This window comes from Triturus cristatus, chromosome 4_1, assembly GCF_964204655.1.
Source record: "Triturus cristatus chromosome 4_1, aTriCri1.1, whole genome shotgun sequence".
NCBI lineage: Eukaryota > Metazoa > Chordata > Amphibia > Caudata > Salamandridae > Triturus > Triturus cristatus.
In genome coordinates this window covers 140,492,428-140,513,596 of record NC_140585.1, presented here as the reverse complement: position 1 = coordinate 140,513,596, position 21,169 = coordinate 140,492,428, and the positions used below count along the sequence as shown (strand labels likewise).

The following is a 21,169-nucleotide window of genomic DNA, read 5'->3' as shown; positions in this document are numbered from 1 at the left end:
AAGCTTCTACCTCCCCAATTTGTTTTCTTAAAAGAGGGGGTTTTCACTTGTTTGGAGCCTGTAGACCTTAGATTTCTGCTTGGAATATACCATGAGAACTTAGTTTTAAGAAACTCAGAACCCATTCCATTCACAGCCTTAAAAACAATACACAGCGCCTTGAAGCGAGATCTCAGATGTATTGGAAGCCAATGCAATTTTTAAATTTTTTTTCTTAACTGAGATAAATCTAGGTGTCCCCGTCAGCAGTCTGGCTGCTGCATTCTGGGCAACATGCAGCCTATTCAGATGTTGTTTTTGGACATTAAGAAATAGACTGTTGCAGTAGTCAAGGCGTGACATTATAAGTGCCGTCACTACCATCCTCAAGCTCCCTTCAGACAGAACAAACCTGATTTTCCTAATTATTCTGAGCACCATGAAGTATGCGGAGGTCACCATGCTTACATGGTCCCCCATGGTGAGTTTGTTGTCTACCACTATGCCAAGGTTCTTAGCTTTCCTAGCTGATGTAGGACAAAGACCCAAGTTGTCAGGCCATCATTCTGGCGTCCACATTCGAGGATTGTTGCCAAAACTCAAGACCTCAGTCTTGGCTAAGTTGAGTTTTAAACAATTGGCAGACATCCACGTTGAGATGGATCCCATGCATTCATGGAAGCGTGCACCTGCTCCCTCCATCACCGACAGCACAATTTGTGTGTCGTCGGCGTAGGAGGTAAGCTGGAACCCATAGGATCTAATAATGCCTGCCAGGGGTGCCACATAGATGTTAAAAAGTGTGGGACTAAGAGCTGAGTCCTGGGGCACCCCACATGGCAAAGAAAAGGGTTCAGAGACGTTACCACCAAGGTCTACTGTTTGTGATCTGTCTGTCAAAAATGATTTCAGCAGCTGCCAGGCCAAATCACTTATCCCTATTTTAGACAACCGGTTCAGTAGTACCTTATGATGAACCATGTCAAAGGCCGCGAACAGGTCTAGGAGGATCAGCATCGCATTCCCTCCCCTGTCCACGGCCTCTCTGATTTCCTCCGTTGATTTTAATAGCACCAACTCAGTGCTATGCAGGGCTCTAAACCCATATTGTGAGGGATCTAAAGAATTATTAAGATGGAGGAAGTCACTGAGTTGACTATTCATTGCTTTTTCCAGCAGTTTGGCTGGCAAAGGAAGTCTAGAAATTGGTCGATAATTGTTTGGGTCGGTAGGATCCAAAGACTGCTTTTTCAATAGAGGAAGAACCAAGGCTTTTTTCCAAAGTTTTGGAAAATTTCCAGATAAGAAAACATCATTAAGCAGAGGAGTCAATGCCGTACAGATGGTATCAGCAATCTGTTTAATGATCCATACTGGACAAGGATCATTCGGTGCGCCGAATTTAATGCCATTCAACAATTTCAATGTATCACATTTCTCCAAAGGAGCAAAATAATCCAAGGTTCTGTCTGAAGGACAAGGGCTTTCCAATTTATTTAAATTCAGATCAGTCTGATTTTTATTAATCAATCCCGAAAGAAACTAAAATATCGTCTCTACTTTGGACTTAAAAAATTCAGAAATCAGGGGCAGCGTGATTTTTAGGCATATTATGATTAGATAGTTTAATAACCGTTTTAAAACGTTCATTAGAATTGGATTGAGCCTTAGTTATTTGTGACGAGAAATATTCTTTTTTAGCTGCCATGAGAGCTTGCTTATAGTTAGAAATGGCAGTTTTAAACTCCTTTTCGTCAGACTCTGCATAATTTTTACGCCATTTTCTTTCAGCGTGTTTGCAGATCAGTTTCTTGGCCTTAAGCTCTCCTGAATACCAAGGTGCGGTAGGGGAAGTTCGTTTAGGGATCCAGTTTTTAGGGGCACTAGCTGTTCGCATGTGTTGGCAAGCCATCTAATATAAAGAGTTGTTGCTTCTTCAATGTCCTGTGAGGGCGTATACTTAGACTTTGTGAGCGAAAATTCCAAATTTGTGGCGTCCAGTTTACCCCAGGCTCTAGTAGTAACTTCCTTGATCTGTTTGGGGCCTGAGATATGGGCAGAAGAGCTCTTTAGCTCAAACTTGATCAGAGTGATCTGACCACGTGATTGGAAGAACTGAAATATTAGCAAGATCACTATTATTAGAATATATGCCATCTAAAGTGTGACCCTTCACGTGTGTAGGAGGGGTTACCAGTTGTTCCAGGCCTACTATAGCCATAATTTGTTCTAATCTGGAGGTGTTAGAGTCACTAAGTTTTTCCAAATGAAAGTTAAAATCTCCCAGCATTGTGAAGGACTGTTGACACAGCCCTTCTTCTAGCAACAATCTCAGTGAATCTAAAAAACCACTTTTCGAGCCAGGTGGGTGGTAAAGTAAAATACCTTTAAAAGGTTTGTGCGATACTGAATATATATTAAAAGTGAGAGCTTCGCACATCTGATTAGAGGCAGGAGCAAAGTTTGGGGTAAGTGACTCATGATAAATCACCGCAAGCCCCCCCTTTTTTCTGTGATCGGTCAAGATATGGTGTGGCTTTGACCAAATCCGGGCCAGAGGAGCCATCTAACCATGTCTCCGTAATGAATGCCAGTTTAACATTGTTTTCTTCCAATAGAAGAGCACATTCCATAGAGTGTTTTGGTGCAGATCGGAGCTTCCGAATCTCCTCTACTTCCACGGACGGAATGATTTCACAGTCACACACGCATACACACATCACACGCTGGTGGGGCCCATTACACCAACATTCACCCTAAATCACACTATCCGTGCCCTGTAAAGGAGAAACACACCTTTCACATATGCTCTGTCTAATCTGCCTATACTTTGAGGTCAATGCGACCAGCTAGTTGCTGAAGATCTAGAGGAATACATTTCAAAGAATACACAATAAATCAAATAAACATGACCAGAAATAATCACCCGAGACAGGAATTCAAACAGTTTGTTCATTTATCTAATATTTCAAGAAAAGCCAATTAAATGCAATTTCATTTCTCTCATATTTACCTATTCTGTCTAAATGTCAGATCCTAAGTCAGAAACCCGTCCTCTGGAGAAAAGTTAGAGTCTTCTGTTGTCATGTAGAGTCATCGTCCTCTCCGTCAGCATAGGGACCTCGCATCATCAGCTCGGGAAGAAGTGGCGCTAGACCTCTCTAGTCTATTTACTTTTATACTAAAATTCTACATTCAAAAGTTACAAAAAGAATATTAAAACATCCGTTGAACAGGAAAAGCTGTTGTCTTGTAACATTCAGGAATTTTCCCATTATTGATAATTCTAAGTTTCTGAATAAAAAGTCAGATGTCCATAATTTTGTTACTTCTACGGAAGTTCTTTTTGGATTTAAAAATGTATCATCTTATGAGACCACCGAAAGTTCATGTAGTCAGATTATTCAGTTGCTACAATTTTCTCATCCAGGGTTTTTTTGGCTGCCAGCCTGGATTTGTCTTCATGTTCATGGCTTTTCAGTTCAACCAGAAGTCAGGGTCGCAGTCCGTGCAAAGCCTTTTTCATTATTGCATCTACTCGACTGCAGGCTGCAGATGGTGGCCATCTTTCAGTAGGCCACAATTGTCAACTTAAGAGTAAAGAAACACAAAACATAATTACTGCATAGAAATGACTGAACAGTGTTATTCCCCAGCTAATACCCTTATGTGTGTGTATTTATCTAGCCATTTGCGACATCAGAAGCCATTAATGCATATTAATTAGAAGCGCAAAACACCATGACATCACATAAGCGACATCGTTTTCTGTCAGTTTGCTCACCAACTTAGTTCACTTGTTATTTAGCCATGCAATAGCATTCCCACGTGTAATTCTCTTGTTAATAAGATTGATTAGTCATCATTCGACAGACCTTTTAATCATTAATAATTACTCATTAATACTTTTAGTTATAACATGCGAAAATGACACAGATATTCGGTTTTAGAGTAAAAACCCTGCTCCATCAATCCCCCCTTTGGTGATATATAATCACCACAAAAATCAAAACCCCAAAAATCAATTTAGTTTCCCCTTTTGGAAGAATTTGAAATGTCTTCTTGTTCTTGCTTTTAGACCCTAGTTTCCATCTCATCTTCCTTTTTAGTTTCTATATACATGCTTTCTCTTAGTTCTTCTAGTTCTATTTCTTGTGGATCTCTTTCTGATTTCTTTTGTCTCTTTTTAACATTTTCTTTTATAATTTTCTTTTTATTTCTTCTATATCTACAACACATACATCCTAATCTAAGGATCAATAGTGCAACTATTACACAAGTTAATGGAAATAATATCTTACCAAATATGGTACTACCTATCTTAGCTACAAAATTCTTAATAGCAATAATCTTGTTAGCCATTTTAGTCCAGATACTTTCAGCTTCCAGTGGCACTAATTCTTCATGCAAATCAGTAATATTTTTGATGTAAACTTTTAGATCTTTACTTTCGTCAGGAATGTAAGTGCAACAATGTTGAACTTTCAGCATTCCACAGACTCCACCCGCTTTTGCCAAAAGAATGTCAAGGGCAAGTCGATTTTGCATCGCCATAGCGCGCAAAGCAACCATTTCTGTATTAACCAAAAGAAAACCTCCAGCGGTGCTTGTTGACAAGCGATCTACCACTGTTGACAGCTTCCGAATGCCATATGCATTTAAAGAAATTCCCACTGCTGGAATTAAAGCTCCAAAAATATCTCCTACAATTTCTGTCCATGTTTCTCTTTTATAGCGTGTTAATGTGTTAGAATGTTCAGCATCATCTAGTCTATCCATATGAAAAATCTTTGGAAAGACCAGGCCAACATAACATGTACCAAACCAATGGTCAGGCAAACGGTAATAAGCCTTGTTCCCACAAATATAATACACTCCCGGGAAAACTGGATCTTCTCCTCCTCTAAATCCCCATCCGGTTGCAATAAAGTATGTATCATGGCAGTCACTAGTCCCTATGAAATAATAATCATATTGGGATCTCTTCCTGGTAATGCACTGTTTCCCTTTCTGTGGGGCATCTATAGCCATAGTTGGACTGGCTCCATTTTTCAACTCCTTTTCTTTCTCAATATCCCACATTGTGTCACTTATTTTATGCCCTTCTGCTTTCTTGTGCATGTTCAACCTTCTTCTCTCAACCATGTCTAGAAAATTCTTCTCTTCTCCTTTCAATTTGCAAGTTAAATTGTTTCTAAAAACATAGTCTAAGGTTAATTCTTTGGTTTCTAGAAAAATCTCACCTAAAGTGTTAGCATCCTTTGCAGGATTCAGTGCTTTATATATAGGCAACTGCCCAAGAATATTATCTATATTAGACATATTGTAATCTAATTTCCCTAACTGATAAAAAATACTAATCAACACACTACAGGAAATTCCAAACGTATGCGGAAGATGATGATAAGTCACTCCTTCCGAAACAGAGGCAGGTAATTGCATGCAAAGGTAGCAATCCCTTACTTCCATTGTCTTTACGTACTCATACAACAATTTAGAAAAAACATTGCTAGAAAAATCGTTAATTGACCTATCTTTATGTATATGCACATTACTAGTTCTAGTTGGAACTACCTTTAATGGACTCTTCCCTATATTAGTCTTGTTCTCAGTATGACCTTCTAAAGTGTCTATAGTGACTGTAAATGAAATCAATAGAGCAAGCACGCTCCAAAGCAGCATTAATAAACCTGTACAGCAGCAGCACATTTTGCACCATCTTTTCAGAAAGGTACATCTACTTTTATTCTCAGTGTTAGCCATTTTGCTAATTTGACCGTGTCTTTTGACTTAGCCTCTTCTACTCCTTTACTTGAACTTTTAAGGGCAGCAAATACCCACCAGATTATTAAACTTTACTAATTTTTAGTACTACTTCTTCTTCTCTTCTCCAAGTTATTTTCCTTGGATTCACTCAATTTGGGTTTTCATCACTTTTCACTGTCTCTTCATCATCATCAAACTGTATCAGGTCCTGAACATCCGTCTCTTCTCCAATGTCGGACAAGATAACTCTCAGGATTCCCACAGCTTCTTCTTCAGCAACCTCCTTCAGTAAAGCCTCCTCTGGACTTTCTTGGCTGTCCGCCTCTTCTCCTTCTTCAGGCAGTGCCACATACGTCCATTCCGGTGACTTGTACCTCTGGTTTGGTTTTCTTACTCTTTTAGTTCTCTCAGGTATCTTTGCTTCTTTTTCTTTGGTTGGGTTTTGACTTCGTTCACCTGCTCAGCTCTCGAAGAGTTAACTCGTGTCAGTCTGTACCTCAGTCTCTTTATCTTATTTGGCCAAAGATCTCCTTTAGCATTTCTCTTTTGCTTTCCTTCTTCATTGTTTCTTTCTCCAAGCTAAGTTCTCTTCCTCAGAACTCGTCCTCCATGTATCTCATTGTCACTTTCATCAGACTCTGTTTCAGTTGCTACTGGTTCATTTTCTTTAGCAACCTCTTTTTCTCCAACAGTCTCCTTTTCCACCAATTGAGTTTTCCCTGCTTCTGTCCCTCCTCGGGTCTCCGACACGCAATCTTCTTGCTGTCTACTTGTCCCTTCACCTAGCTTGTTGTGGATGTTCCCTACACCTCCTCGGGGTTTTTCCACAATCTGTCCCTCTCTGTCTTTGTCTGTCCCTTTGTCTTCAATATTTATCTCAGGTGGAACTTGTCCAATTCCTTCATGTGACTCAGGTGTCTTTTCTGTTGGAATGTTCTTTTCTTTACTTTCTTTCTTTTTGTGTTGCTCACTGTCAATTGGAACCTCAGGCAATTCTTCTGAGTCTGAGCTTGCTTCTGCAGTTTGCACTGTTCTCTTCAGAACCTTTTCTGGTGGGATGAAAGCTTCTCTTGATTCACTTTCCCCACTTTCAGGATTCTTCTTCCTTCTTACTACCTCACTGTCTGCATCATCACTGGAGTCTGATTCTTCAAAGTATTCTTTTCCAGTACCATCTCTTGGATTTGGAACTCTCAGTGTGTGGCTTGCATGTATCCAATTTTTCACACCAGCGCACTTCACAGCAGTTGTTGTGGTCAAGATGACTTGTCTTGGCCTTCCCCACCTTGGAACCAGGCAATTCCTTCTTCTGTGGACTTTTATCCTTACCCAGTCCCCTTGGCTCAGATCATGGCTGTTTCTTTTTAAGTGTGGTGGCGTCTTCTCCAACCTGGTGAAACACAGAATGAACTGCGTCAGCCAGGCCTTTGCAGTAATCCAAAATCATGTCATCAGTTATAGTCATCTGCTTGTTCACTGGTACATATGCATGCCTCATAGCACGTCCCATGATAATTTCATGTGGACTCAAACCTGTTGTTCTGTCTGGAGTAGACCTAATGGTCATTAGGACTAGAGGCAAGACATCGGGCCATATCATTCCTGTGGCTAAGCACATTTTGCCAATTCTGTTTTTGATGGTACCATTCATCTGCTCAACTACACCAGAAGCCTCTGGTCTGTAAGCACAATGTAGCTTCTGCTGTACACTCAATGCTTCACAAATTAGACTCATGATTTCATTATAAAAATGTCCTCCTCTGTCTGATTCAATGGTTACTGGGAACCCGTACCTTGGGATGAACTCTCTTAATAGTAATTTGGCCACTGTTATCCCATCATTTCTCCTTGTCGGGTACGCCTCCACCCACCTTGAAAACAAACAGACCACCACCAGAACATACCTCAACCTGTTGACTGGGGGCATTTCAATGAAATCTATCTGCATTCTTGTGAAGGGTCCTCCCTCTCTGCCTATTGTTCCTAGGCTCACCACTGTTTGCTTTCCAGGATTGAATTGCTGATATATCAGACATCTCTGACAGAGACTTTCTGCTATCAGTCTGAACTTTGGACTGTACCAGGTTTGCTTAAAGGCTCTTATCATAGCATCCCTCCCCAAGTGTCCTTGGCCATGATACATCCTTGCCATTGTTGACAGCATGCTGTTTGGCATGACTGGTCTTCCATCCCTGTAGACCCACACATGATCATTTTCTCTGGGTGCACAACCTGCCTTCACCCAATCCCTCATTTCATCATCTTCTGCCTAATCGTGCATCTGTTTTACTTCCTCCCATGTCCCCACTTCATTAGTAAACATTAATGAACAAGAAGACATTTCCCGTTCCTTACTCCTGTTAATTGAGTGATTGTTTCTTGCACAATATTGTGCAATGTCATTGGCAAACTTATTGCCAACTGTTACAAAATCATCACCATGACCATGAGCAGCACATTTTACAACTGCTAGTTCTTTAGGCAGCTGTATCGCCTCTAGCAGTTTTCCAACCACTTCAGCATTCTTTATGGGAGTTCCACTTGAGGTCAGGAAACCTCTTTGTAGCCATAGTTGGCCAAAATCATGGACAACTCCAAAGCCATATTGGCTGTCAGTCATCACAGTCACTCTCACACTCCTCCCAATCTTGCATGCCTTTGTCAGTGCCACCAGTTCTGCTACCTGTGCGGATTTAACTCCTTTCAAAGGTGATGCTTCCACAACTTCTGAGACTTTGCACACAGCATATGCAGCACTCAACACTCCTTCATCTGTTCTTAGACAAGACCTATCCACAAACAACACATGATCACTTTCAAGCAGTGGCAGATCTCTTTTATCTGGCCTTGGTTTTGTGCAGTAATCAAGTACATCCAGGCAGTCATGATCAACATCATTTCTCACTCCTACACATTCAGCATCAGGTAACAGTGTCGCTGGATTCACATTCACACATCTCTCCAGACTTACATTGGTTGCACCAAGAATGACTTTCTCATATTTAGTCAGCCGACTTTGAGACATGAACTGTGTCCGGCTCCTTGTTAAAAGGATAGCCACATCATGAGGTACGAATACCCGTACAGGGTATCCCATTATGATTCCCTCACTTTGTTCCAACCTTTTGCAAGTAGCAGCTACTGCTTTCAGGTAACCTGGCAAACCCACAGCTACTGGGTCAAGAGTTGCTGAGAAATAGGCAATTGGCCTTCTCAGACGTCCGTGTTTCTGGATTAACACTGAAAGTGCACATCCATTTCTCTCACTACAGCACAATTCAAATTCCTTTTCATAATCAGGCATCCCTAGGGCGGGAGCTTCACAAAGTCTGTCTTTCAGCTCTCTGAATGCAGCCATTTCTTCTGGGTTTAGTTCTAATTGGTCTTTCACCTCACTTTTGGTCAATTTAATCAATGGTTTGGCAATCAGGGAAAAATTACTTATCCACTGACGACAGTAACCTACCATTCCCAGGAACATTCTTACTTCCCTTTGGGTCATTGGGGCTCTCATTCCCCTAATGATTTTGATTCTGTCAATAGTCACTTTTCTCAGGCCTTTCTCAATGTTGTGTCCCAGATACTGGACTTCTTTCTTACAGAACTGCAATTTGGCTGGAGATACCTTTAATCCTCCATCTGCCAAGTGATTCAGCAATGCAATGGTATCTACTTCACAAGCTTCACGTGTCTTTGATGCCACTAGTAGGTCATCAATATATTGGACCAAGACTGAATTTTCAGGCATTGTCAGACTTTCCAGAGATTTCTTTAGCAACTGATTAAATATTGAGGGGCTCTCTGTATACCCCTGTGGGTTTCGGCACCATGCCAAAATCCGCTCTCCAAATCTAAATGAAAATATTGGCTGGCTGTCATGATGCAATGGGATTGAAAAGAAAGCATGACACAAATCAATTACCGTATACCATTCTGCATCATGAGGAATCTGATACAAAATCACTGATGGATTTGGCACAATCGGACAACATGGCACAACACTCTTGTTAATTTTTCTCAAATCTTGTACTATTCTGAACTTCCCATTAGGTTTCTTCAGTCCCATTATTGGTGAATTACATGGGCTGCTCAATATTTCTCTTAACACCCCTTGCTGGATCATTTTCTCAATTAAGGGTGTTATCCCTTCAATTATTTCAATCTGTATTGCGGTATGTTTGGGTAAACCACTCCCTCTTTTACAGTAATCTTTACTGGATCTACATTTCTCATCAGGCCCACATCTTCTCCAGTAAAATCCCAAACTGCTGCTTTCACTGTCTGTTTCAACTCTGTGGGTAATGCATCAGGATTAAATATTGCATATGTCCCCAAAGCCTCACATTCTCTGTTATCCATGGTCATTCTATATAGCACATCCTCATCAGGTGTCTCAAAGGTTATTCCATCTGGAGTACAGAAAATAGTGCAATTCATTTTGCACAGCAGATCCCTGCCTAACAGGTTCACTGGACTGGTGTCACACACCACAAATCGGTGCATGTCTGAAAATTTCCCTATTCTAACCTTTACTGGTTCAGTAAGTAGTGTTTTGATCTGTGTGTTGGACACTCCAACTACTTGGATTGCTTCGTCCGAGAGAGGAAGATTCTTTATATCAGCTGACCTGACAGTTGATCTCGTAGCCCCAGTATCGACTAGGAAAGTGATGCTTTCACCATTAATTTTCCCGTCTACAAAAGGTCCTGCCTGGTCTATTTCCAGAGTAGCGCCAAGTACGCACTCCTCCTCCTCTCTTCGGCACCGTCAGAAGTCTCCCTCAGAGTCACTTCCCTCATTTTTCATCCAGTACTGTGATACAGCGCTTGCGCGTTTTGGTCTGATTACCTGTTCTTCGTAGAACCCCGATTCTTGACTGTACTTCTAGGATCCTTTTCTCTGTGGCAAGGGTGGTTTTGGCACCTGATTCTGCTGCTTATCAGTCTTCTGATGTTGCCGATGCTGACCACACCCCTCGCTCTGCACCTGCGAATTCAATGATGAATTATCATCGTTAGTGGACTGAGGATTCTTACACTCGGATTTCCAATGCCCTCATTTTCCACAGTTGTGACACGGGAACTTCTTTTTGGCCTCTTCTATGTTCCCTTTCCCTTTTCCTGGACCATACTTGGGTTTATTTCCTGGGTTATTTGCCTGTTCAACCAGCTGAGCTTCCTGTCTTTCTGCAACTTTCACCTGTGCCCACATTGCCTTTTGTTTCAGCTTTCTTTGCTTTGCCTCAATCTCATCACTGAAGTATTTTGCATGTCTCAAAATCTCATCAATCTTCTTACTCTGCCAGTCCACGGTGTGCTGCCGTATCATTTCACTGATTTCAGGCCGCAAACCATATACAAATCTGTACACAAAATGACTCAGATCCTTGTCACCCAGGTGTTCATCTCCACTGAACTGCTTAAAAGCTAGTATCAGTCTTTCATAGTAAGCATGGACTGATTCTTTCAATTCCTGATGTGTTCGATCTATTTTAACCCAATCTGTCTCCTTGGGGGGTACTTTATTTTTCAAGAAGGCCATAACCTGCTCGTATTTCTTCATGACCTCCGGGTCTGGAGCTCCTGTTTTTGGATCTCTCGGGTATTCCTTAGTAGGCCAATCTATGACTATTTTACATTCTGCCCACAGGTCTGCTGGTACAATTATATCAAACAGACTATTTAGGTCAATCCACAGTACTTTTGACAGCTTTACAAATCTGTCGACTTGTCTGTACCACTCCACTGGCTTTTCCCTTAATCGAGGGAAATCATTCGTAAATGATAAAATATCCTGTCTGGTCCATGGGACATGTACGTACCCACCTCCTGGAATCTCTCTCATGGGGTAAGCTGTCACTGCCTTCTCTTTTTCTGTCAGGGGAAATGCTGAGTAGGTTCTATCCACTCCATCCTCTCGCTTTCGATACCATCTGTCTTTCCATCTTTCTACATCTCCCCATTTCCTTAATAAGGTAATCATTTCCATAATCTGTCCTGTTCGGCCTGCATGGTTCAGATTCTCAATATCTTTGTCTGAAATATCCACTCGGTATGTTTTCTGTAAAGCTTTCACCTTATCCATGTCAATTCCTACTTCACTGGCTATTCCTTTCAACCTGTCATGTATGTTCTTTGCTCTTCATGTAATACTCTTACACAAAAAGAGAATCTCCCCTTCCTCATAATTCTTCAGTGTTTCTGTAGGTATGGTTCCTACTATCAACTCTTCCATTTCCATACGTAGCCTAGCTACATCCATCCCCTGTGATTCTTTCTCTTTTTTCTGTAATGTTTTCAGCCAGTCATTCAAATCTTCAGCAGTTATCACAGATTTTTCCGCACCCCCTGGTTCTGCCACTCTCTGCGGTTCCAGCATTGATCCTCTGTTCCCTTCCATACATCCAGAATTCAAATTTGAGTTAGTCTGCACACTCATTTCCCCTCCACATACAGTATGTCTCCACTGATTTTCTCCTGTTCTCCACTGTGTTTCTCCCGCTCTCATTTCTGCCTGTTCCGGAGGTACAATCAACCTATTGCCCACATATGGCACCGTCAAACCATTTTTACCCGTCCTCTGCTTGTCAAAAATCTGCATAACTGGGCCTATTGTCACAGGCACTGTAACAGCTTCAAGATTCTTAGTCAGCTCCCTGATTTTCTCTGTTAGTTCCGATGTAGTTCTTGCTAGTTCTCTGGTCTTTTCATTTTCAAGCTCATTCTCTCTCTCTATCTCTCTTTCTCTCTCTCTCTCTCTCTCTCTCTCTCTCTCTCTCTCTCTCTCTCTCTCTCTCTCTCTCTCTAACTCTCTTTCTCTCTCTCTCTCTCTTTCTTTCTCTCTCTCTCTCTCTCTCTCTTTTCCTATCCCTCTCTCTCTCTCTCTCTCTATCTCTCTTTCTCTCTCTCTCTCTCTTTCTCTCTCTCTTTCTCTGTCTACCAGAGAACAACCGCTTTTCAGTTCAGGGGCTGTAGCCTCCGTCTTTATAATACGCAGGGTGTTTCTCATTGGGCTAACTGCTGTCCCTATCTCTGGTTCTCTTCTATACGGGAGTGGTCTTTTGTAGAGCATGTCCTCTAAGATATCATCATCAGACTCATTTGCCCCATATCTTCTGGTCTCTACATTATGTGCTTTCTCTGTACACTTTCTCCCTCCTGATTCCTCGGCTGTTCTTACAGGATATAATCCCTCAGTCATACTGGCATCTCGCCACCTTCTCATTCTGTCATGATGGGTTTCGCGATCATATTTTCTACCGAACATATATCGGTAGTTACCTCCACTCCTCTGTTTTTCTCGCTCATGTACTTCATCTTCCCATTCCACCAATGCCTCGAATTGCGTCGGCCTAGGCCGAGGCTCTAGATTCATCATCTGCTCTTGTAAGTTCCTCAGTATGGCCAGATTAAATGAACCATGTTCTGGGAACGCTAACACTCCGTCATCCTTAGTGTATTTCACCCAGTTATCCAACCAAATGCAGGTATGATACCCATACTTCGCAACCATGAAGGATGCCGGGGTTCTTATCGGGGGCAATAACTGTCCTTCCCTTGTCACTATGTCTTTATCCTTGTCAAACCAGGTTTTAACCTTACTGAGCAAGGACTTTTTCTTCTTTTCCTCAGCATGGTAATACATCTTTCTTATTTTCCACTAGCTGTTTACTACAGCTGTACGATCTTTTGTCCAATTGCAGCGCGACTCACACCAATGCACCAATCCTGGAGCGTCTACCTCACTGACTCAGTCCGCGAATCCCAGCGCGACTCACACCAACGCACCAATCCTGGAGTGTCTACGTCACCCTGTATGTCTCCCAATCCTAGCGCGGCGTACACTAGCACACCAATCTCTGCGCTTCCTCCGTTCTAACCCACTGTCCAATCACAGCGCGGTCTTCCTGACGTCAGCAGCCGCTGCATTCGCTTCTGCTCCTGTCTCCTGTTTCTTTCGTCTACCCCTCCTTAACAAGACTACTTGGTAGACTTTGTTTCAACTTCTACGAGTCTGTTAGTTGCAACATACAAACATCTCAATTGTCTGCTTCGCTAGCCACAGAACAGCAAAAGACCTTTCCCACGAGAATTCTGCCTTTCCCGAGAACAGCGATTACCTCTGCCCTACTACAGAATCGTTACTTCCGTTGATAAAGTAGCACATCCCTCTACTTTACCCTTCTAACAAGCATCAATTAACTGTTTCCCTTCGGAATGCTCCTAACAGTTTCACAATTAACCAGAATGCCTTCTCATTCACGCGCTTACACACCAGAAAATGTAGCACATTCAAACAGAATTCTGTCTTTCCCGAGAACAGTGAACAGTCTGTCCTACTACAGAATTATATCATACGTTAACAAAGCAGCGCTTACCTCTGCCCTGTCCTTCTAACAAGCTCCGAGAATACCTATTACTTCTCCAGCGGTAAGCTTTAACGGCAAACCTTACGGATCCCTGGGACTTAAGACCAGAGTTTCACAGATAACCTTCGCTATCATATACACTTCTCTCACACAGAAAACGTTTCTAATGGCAACACACGGCGATGCTACCTTGTCGAACACAGACAATGCGACGCGCAACTTCAATTGTCACACGTTTTCCCCTGTCTGCATACAGGGCCAACAATCCCGCCTTTTTCCGAGAGCAACACTCCCTCTGCTCTACTACGGAACTGTCACCGGCTTCCTACATCCCAGAAGCCATTCACAATACATAAAACTTAACGCGACTTCAACATATAGTGTTAGTACAAATATCAATCAATAATCAACAAGCCTATATACACGCAATTCCGCTAGATCTAGACAATAGCTAACCATCAATCTGCTACCAAGAAACTGGTGCAGATCAGAGCTTCCGAATCTCCTCTACTTCCACGGACGGAATGATTTCACAGTCACACACGCATACACACATCACACACTGGTGGGGCCCATTACACCAACATTCACCCTAAATCACACTATCCGTGCCCTGTAAAGGAGAAACACACCTTTCACATATGCTCTGTCTAATCTGCCTATACTTTGAGGTCAATGCGACCAGCTAGTTGCTGAAGATCTAGAGGAATACATTTCAAAGAATACACAATAAATCAAATAAACATGACCAGAAATAATCACCCGAGACAGGAATTCAAACAGTTTGTTCATTTATCTAATATTTCAAGAAAAGCCAATTAAATGCAATTTCATTTCTCTCATATTTACCTATTCTTTCTAAATGTCAGATCCTAATTTAGAAACCGGTCCTCTGGAGAAAATTTTGAGTCTTCTGTTGTCATGTAGAGTCATCGTCCTCTCCGTCAGCATAGGGACCTCCCATCATCAGCTCGGGAAGAAGTGGCGCTAGACCTCTCTAGTCTATTTACTTTTATACTAAAATTCTACATTCAAAAGTTACAAAAAGAATATTAAAACATCCGATGAACAGGAAAAGCTGTCGTCTTGTAACATTCAGGAATTTTCCCATTATTGATCATTCTAAGTTTCTGAATAAAAAGTCAGATGTCCATAATTTTGTTACTTCTACAGAAGTTCTTTTCGGATTTAAAAATGTATCATCTTATGAGAACACCGAAAGTTCATGTAGTCAGATTATTCAGTTGCTACAATTTTCTCATCCAGGGTTTTTTTGGCTGCCAGCCTGGATTTGTCGTCATGTTCATGGCTTTTCAGTTCAACCAGAAGTCAGGGTCGCAGTCCGTGCAAAGCCTTTTTCATTATTGCATCTACTCGACTGCAGGCTGCAGATGGTGGCCATCTTTCAGTAGGCCAGAATTGTCAATTTAAGAGTAAAGAAACACAAAACATAATTACTGCATAGAAATGACTGAACAGTGTTATTCCCCAGCTAATACCCTTATGTGTGTGTATTTATCTAGCCATTTGCGACATCAGAAGCCATTAATGCATATTAATTAGAAGCGCAAAACACCATAACATCACATAAGCGACATCGTTTTCTGTCAGTTTGCTCACCAACTTAGTTCACTTGTTATTTAGCCATGCAATAGCATTCCCACGTGTAATTCTCTTGTTAATAAGATTGATTAGTCATCATTAGACAGACCTTTTAATCATTAATAATTAATCATTAATCCTTTTAGTTATAACATGTGAAAATGACACAGATATTCGGTTTTAGAGTAAAAACCCTGCTCCATCAGTTTCACCAAGGATCTGACATTAAGTAACATACATTTCAACGGAGCTCCATTTCTGCCACCTATTTTATTGCCCAATGTAGTCCTCAGACCATCAATTGGTAGGTTTAACAGTACCAGAAGAGATAGCTGACAGCTGGTACACAAATAACCCCACCTGCTGTCGTGATAGTTGTCCGGAAACATTCTGGGACATTGTAAAGACTTTTCAGCCTGATTAATCATGTGTAGTTCCCTACTAGTATAATGTGTTCTATTGATGATAAAATGATCAGGGGGATGGGCCCTGCGCCCGGCCTGAGCGCGGACGGGCACAGACGGGCTTGCCTGAGGCGCGCCTTCGCCATGCCAGCGGCGCGCCCACTGCACGTGTCCGCTGAGTGGGCGTTTCAGCCTGTTGATTAAATAGGTTGGCAAGAACACTAGACCGCTAACCAAGCGGAAGTAGTGTCCCCCCCCGAGCCCAGAACTGTGCTCGAATAAAGTGCAGAGTGCTTGTCAGTGACAAAAGTTGCCACACATTCATAAGTTGAAATATAAAATATTAAAATTCAGTTTTTACACAGTTAAAAGTTCACCAGAAAAACGATTGTACCGCCGATTGTACCTCCAACAGTATTACCGGCGAGCATTGAACGCATCTTCGCACGGTAAGTCACAACATTGTATGCCTTTTTTGGCTTCCACTCCAAGTCTTCATTACCACCTACAAAACCATAATGCTAACCTGGCCAAAATACCTGATCACCCTAGTACTCTGCCAGGAGCCATGGTGAAGAGCCTGAGACGTGGACACGAGCTTCAGAGAGCAGCAATCCTTTCTGAACCTGGCTGGCTAAGTCCCAATTCATACATTTAAGAGCATGGTTTTAGCTGTTTCTAAGAAGAAGGGTGTTGGTGAGAATTCAGGAGGAATGTGTGATTTATCTGTCAGATCTGTCTCTTTTTGGGGGTGAGTATAGAAGATAGGCAGCAGGGGCTATGAGATTTAGTTTAATGCCATTACAAGTTTTGCTAATTTTGCAGCTTAATAAACGGTACAGGTCATGTTTGCGATTCACTGCACTGCATGCTCAGTGGTTACAGGTTTACTGCGGGAGATACTTTTAACAGTTCTCCTGAGGGATTTTTAGATTGATTTAACAACCAAGTGTAGTGTGATCTTTCTCTGCAAGGAATATTGCTGGACTGTACCACATGGTGAGGGTTTTAAGGCTTCATATTTTCTGGTGTAAGAATTAAACAAGCAAATTAAATTCACCATGATGAAAAATTAAACTCTTCTACATTCATTTTTTGTAACATCATGGAGTAGGTCAACCATTCATATAAATCCCATGCTAAATGAACGCATTTAGGGGCATGTTACCAAGGACAGCGTTAAAATTATCGCTGGTTTAGCGGCAGAAAATTTCCGCTAAAGCAGAGATAAAGGGCTTGATAATATGCCCTTGTGAATTCCAATAGTAGCCCATGTTCACACCAGAACATGGGCTAGTTAGTGTATTAGTTATTTCGTTTTAGTGGAAAGTAGTATGGGTTTTTCATAAGGCACTGTGTTCGAGAAACGATAATCAGTTTCTCCATGAGCTGATCCTTTGCGTGGGTCCTAAAGGTGGTGTGTTATGGTGACTTTTGGCTAGCTTAATCCAGAAGAGCTAGATCAGAGCACGTGCCAGGATTAAGAGTTTAATGGTATCAAAGCTGTGAGAGGGTTTACATCAGATGGTATATTCTTACGAAATGTATTTTTTCTGGTACAGGATGCTGTAGAATTATAGTTTAGCTCCAACTGAAATGCTCAAGTAGGGGTCTGTTTTGTCCATGTCAGAAGAAATATCAAATGGTGCTCAGAACTAAAGAGGACTTATTTTATAACACAACATAAAATAATAAAACTATAGGGCTGCCATCCCTTATGTGGTTCTGTGTACAGAAAAAGAAATCTCTGGCGATGTCATTAGTGCACCAAAAAAACCAAGCATTGGCATAGCCAATAGGTCTCACCTTTGGGGCCTTAAGTATTTAGTTATGCAGCACAATATCCTTGGTGCAACAAAATCAACTGTTGCATGGCTAAACACTTACAAGGTCCCAAAGGCGAGACCTATTGGCTATGCCAATGCTTGTTCTCTTTATATCTCTTCCAAATGAATATCTTACACCTCATCTCTTTTCTTTCCAGCTATCTCTATTCACTCACTCCTGAAATGCAGTTCCTCACATCTCCATTACTTCAACTGCAACTCACAATACACAAACTCACCTGTTAACACTGCATTTTCTTTTACTTTCGCCTTGTCAATATTTTGACAACGGTGTATCTCACACATGTTTGCACAGAATCACAACTGCAACTGCAGAGAGGCCATAGATTGGATAAACGAATAAATTGAACATCTTTGAGCAACCCACAGGCACTGTGAGACACTCGCACTGCCTTCAGCCTTAACTCCAGAGCTCTCAATCATGGGCCGTTATAAACATCTGGAGGAGAGTCAGTTCAAAGCATGCAGTACAAACAAAGAGCAAAAGACTGGGCCCGAGATGAGGGGCGTGGCTAAATCAGCCACAATGGCGGATGTGTTCTCCTGAGGCTCCACACACGGGCCCGACAATCGCCATTCATCCACTATGTAGGGGCTCCAGAACCGACTGATGGGCTCCCATGAGACCTAATATTTGGACCAACAACGAGGCACGCCACTTGGAAGCACAAGGAAGGTTAATGGGCAGCCGTATCAAGGAAGCCACGAGGTGGGAACGCCTGACCCCAAAATGGCGACCGCTCGAACAACTCCGTAATTAGACAAGCGGAGCCAGTTGCATCACCGCCAACCCACGGAAGCTCCGTATCGACGTGAGAGCGTCTTAACAGAGGTAGTAGTGGAAAGAGGAACATACTCCACTCGCGGACAGCAAATCTGTGCACTTGGAGGCACATCCACCACCGTGGAAGACATCGCGGTGCCATCGCAGAAGGGAGGAGGCCGGATCCCAAGGACCAAGCAAGCAGGCAAATCGTGGACACCACAACAGCTGGAGCATGAAACACCGATCTACAAGTGGGCCTCATGGAAAAGGGTGTCGAAGCGCAAGATAGCCCATTAACTCTGCTGGAGCCGGCAGCCCCAGCACTCAGCCTTAAGAGCAGAGAGGACAACTGCAGTCAGATGAACAGTGGGGCTAAGACCAGGAGGCGAAGAGACGTGCGACTGTCAGACATCCAGAGAGAGGACAACAGGAAACCAGTGAGTCCCTGCTCACCCCTCCCTGCCCTCCCTAATAACCCATGGGGATCAGTACGGTGTGCAGGCCAAACACGGGACCCGGGGGCGAAGAGAACTCAGGTGACAAAAGAAGAGAAGGGTGGAGCCCCCCCTCCCCAAAAGGGAGTGAATACTGAACCATCGGCGAAACACCAAAGAACTGGGTCAGAAATCCCACAGATTCCATAAGCGGCTGATACAGAGTAGGGGGTGAGGGGGAAGAAAGAGCGGACTAAGGGTCAACAGTTTCCAGTCTTGTCCCTCAACCATCAGGCTGGACTGACCCGGAGGCGTTTACCGTAGTGAGGGGCACGCAACAATCGCCATAAAACGTGAGGAAGGAACCAGTGTGCCTTCCAAATCCTCCCCTATCATGCCAATTTACGACAGGAGGCAACCCCTCACACGTGCCAGGGAGGAGACGCGCACCTACGGGACCGACAGCGAACCAGCAAGGTCCTCACAATGAAACCAAAGAGTGAAGGGACTCCCTCACTCACAATTACTGGGATGAACGATCACCCCTGTCCCGGCAAGTTTAAAAGACTTACAAACAATCACAGGGGAGTCGAAAACTGCCCAAACCGGACCCCTGCAAAAACCAGCATCATATAGAGGCACCGAGACGCCCAGCTAAAGTCAGTTGAAGTAAGCCCCCCTCCTGCACACAGGCATGGGAAGACCACAGACCCCAGTGGGGCCCCAACCCGACAAGGAACAAGTCTCCAACCTCCAAAAATCACCACCAGACAACGGAATCCACTCTCAATACCTCTATGTCGGACAAACTCGATAGTGTTAGAAGCCATAGAACACTCGCAAGTCACCTTGGAGCAGCTCTTTGGCACACTCGCTACCGATTTAAATCTTCTGTGGGATGACCCCAGGAAATTAGCGGATAAAGTAGCAGATGGAGAAAAGGCCCTCTCCACACTGCAACCCCTAGCAAAAGCACAACAAGATGCCATGAAAGACGTTCAGGTAGGGTTGAGCAGCTTGAGGAGAAGACAGACGACCTAGGGGATACTCCATGTGAAGCAACCTCTTAATACTGAATCTACCAGAGGGGGTGGTGGGGAAAGACCCCATCAAGGACACAGAAACCTGGTTCAGTTCATTCACGTCGCTGGCGGAGCTGACACCCTTCTTCTCGGTTGAGAGAGCGCACCGCGTGCCGGCAAGGCGACCACCTCCAGGCTCTCTCCCGCTGCCCCTCCTGGTCAAACTCCTCTACTTCCAAGATAGACACTATACTGCTAGATGCCAGACAAAACGGCCCCAGCACAGTGGAAGATAAGCAGGCCATGCTCTTCCCCAATCACTCTAGAGTGGTACAACGACAAAGATCATCCTTCCTGGAAGTAAAAAGCCTCCTCCGTGAGAAAGGTGTCCAATACCATCTATTGTTCCCTGCTCAACTCAAAATAATACATGTCGAGTCTACAGTCTTCTTCACAGACCCGAAAGATGCTATGGACTGGCTGGAACTGAATTTACAAATCAGCCCAAACACAAGAATTATCCAAAAGCATCAGACACACACACGTCCAAGCCCCCGTGTCGACTGGGAAAAGACACCCAGCGCCAACCGGGACTCTGAAGTGCCCGAACTTAGAACAAATAATAGTGGAAAGGCGAAAGGCCCTATAGGCAGCGGTGGAATTGGGAGCGGGCCTGTCAGCTTCAGAGAACGACTACGGTCCACACATTTTCACGCCCAAAGAAGATTCTAAGGACTCAAGCAGCTCATATGGGAACACAGAGCCTCCACCTATAGTCACCCCGCAAACAGCGGATACACTTATATAACAAAAACAGGCAGGGATCTATTTATGGACTATCATTCCAGGGCTCCCATGATACTCTCACTAAGGTAACCTAACAGTCGCACTGAACGACTGTAGCACCTGCCTACCCACACTCGAACCCCCTACAGACTATCCGAACAGGCTTATAGGGCCCATTCCTCCATCAGACAGGAA

General features: G+C 43.1%; 1 long non-coding RNA gene across 1 annotated transcript in view; it reads right to left on the bottom strand.

Moving 5' to 3' along the window:
- Positions 1-14,889: 14,889 nt before the first annotated feature.
- Positions 14,890-21,169, bottom strand: part of LOC146851280 (uncharacterized) — a 48,968-nt gene continuing 42,688 nt past the window's right edge. The window contains exon 3 of the long non-coding RNA XR_014980715.1: positions 14,890-15,515. This is a non-coding gene — a long non-coding RNA (uncharacterized LOC146851280). The remainder of the gene's footprint in view (positions 15,516-21,169) is intronic.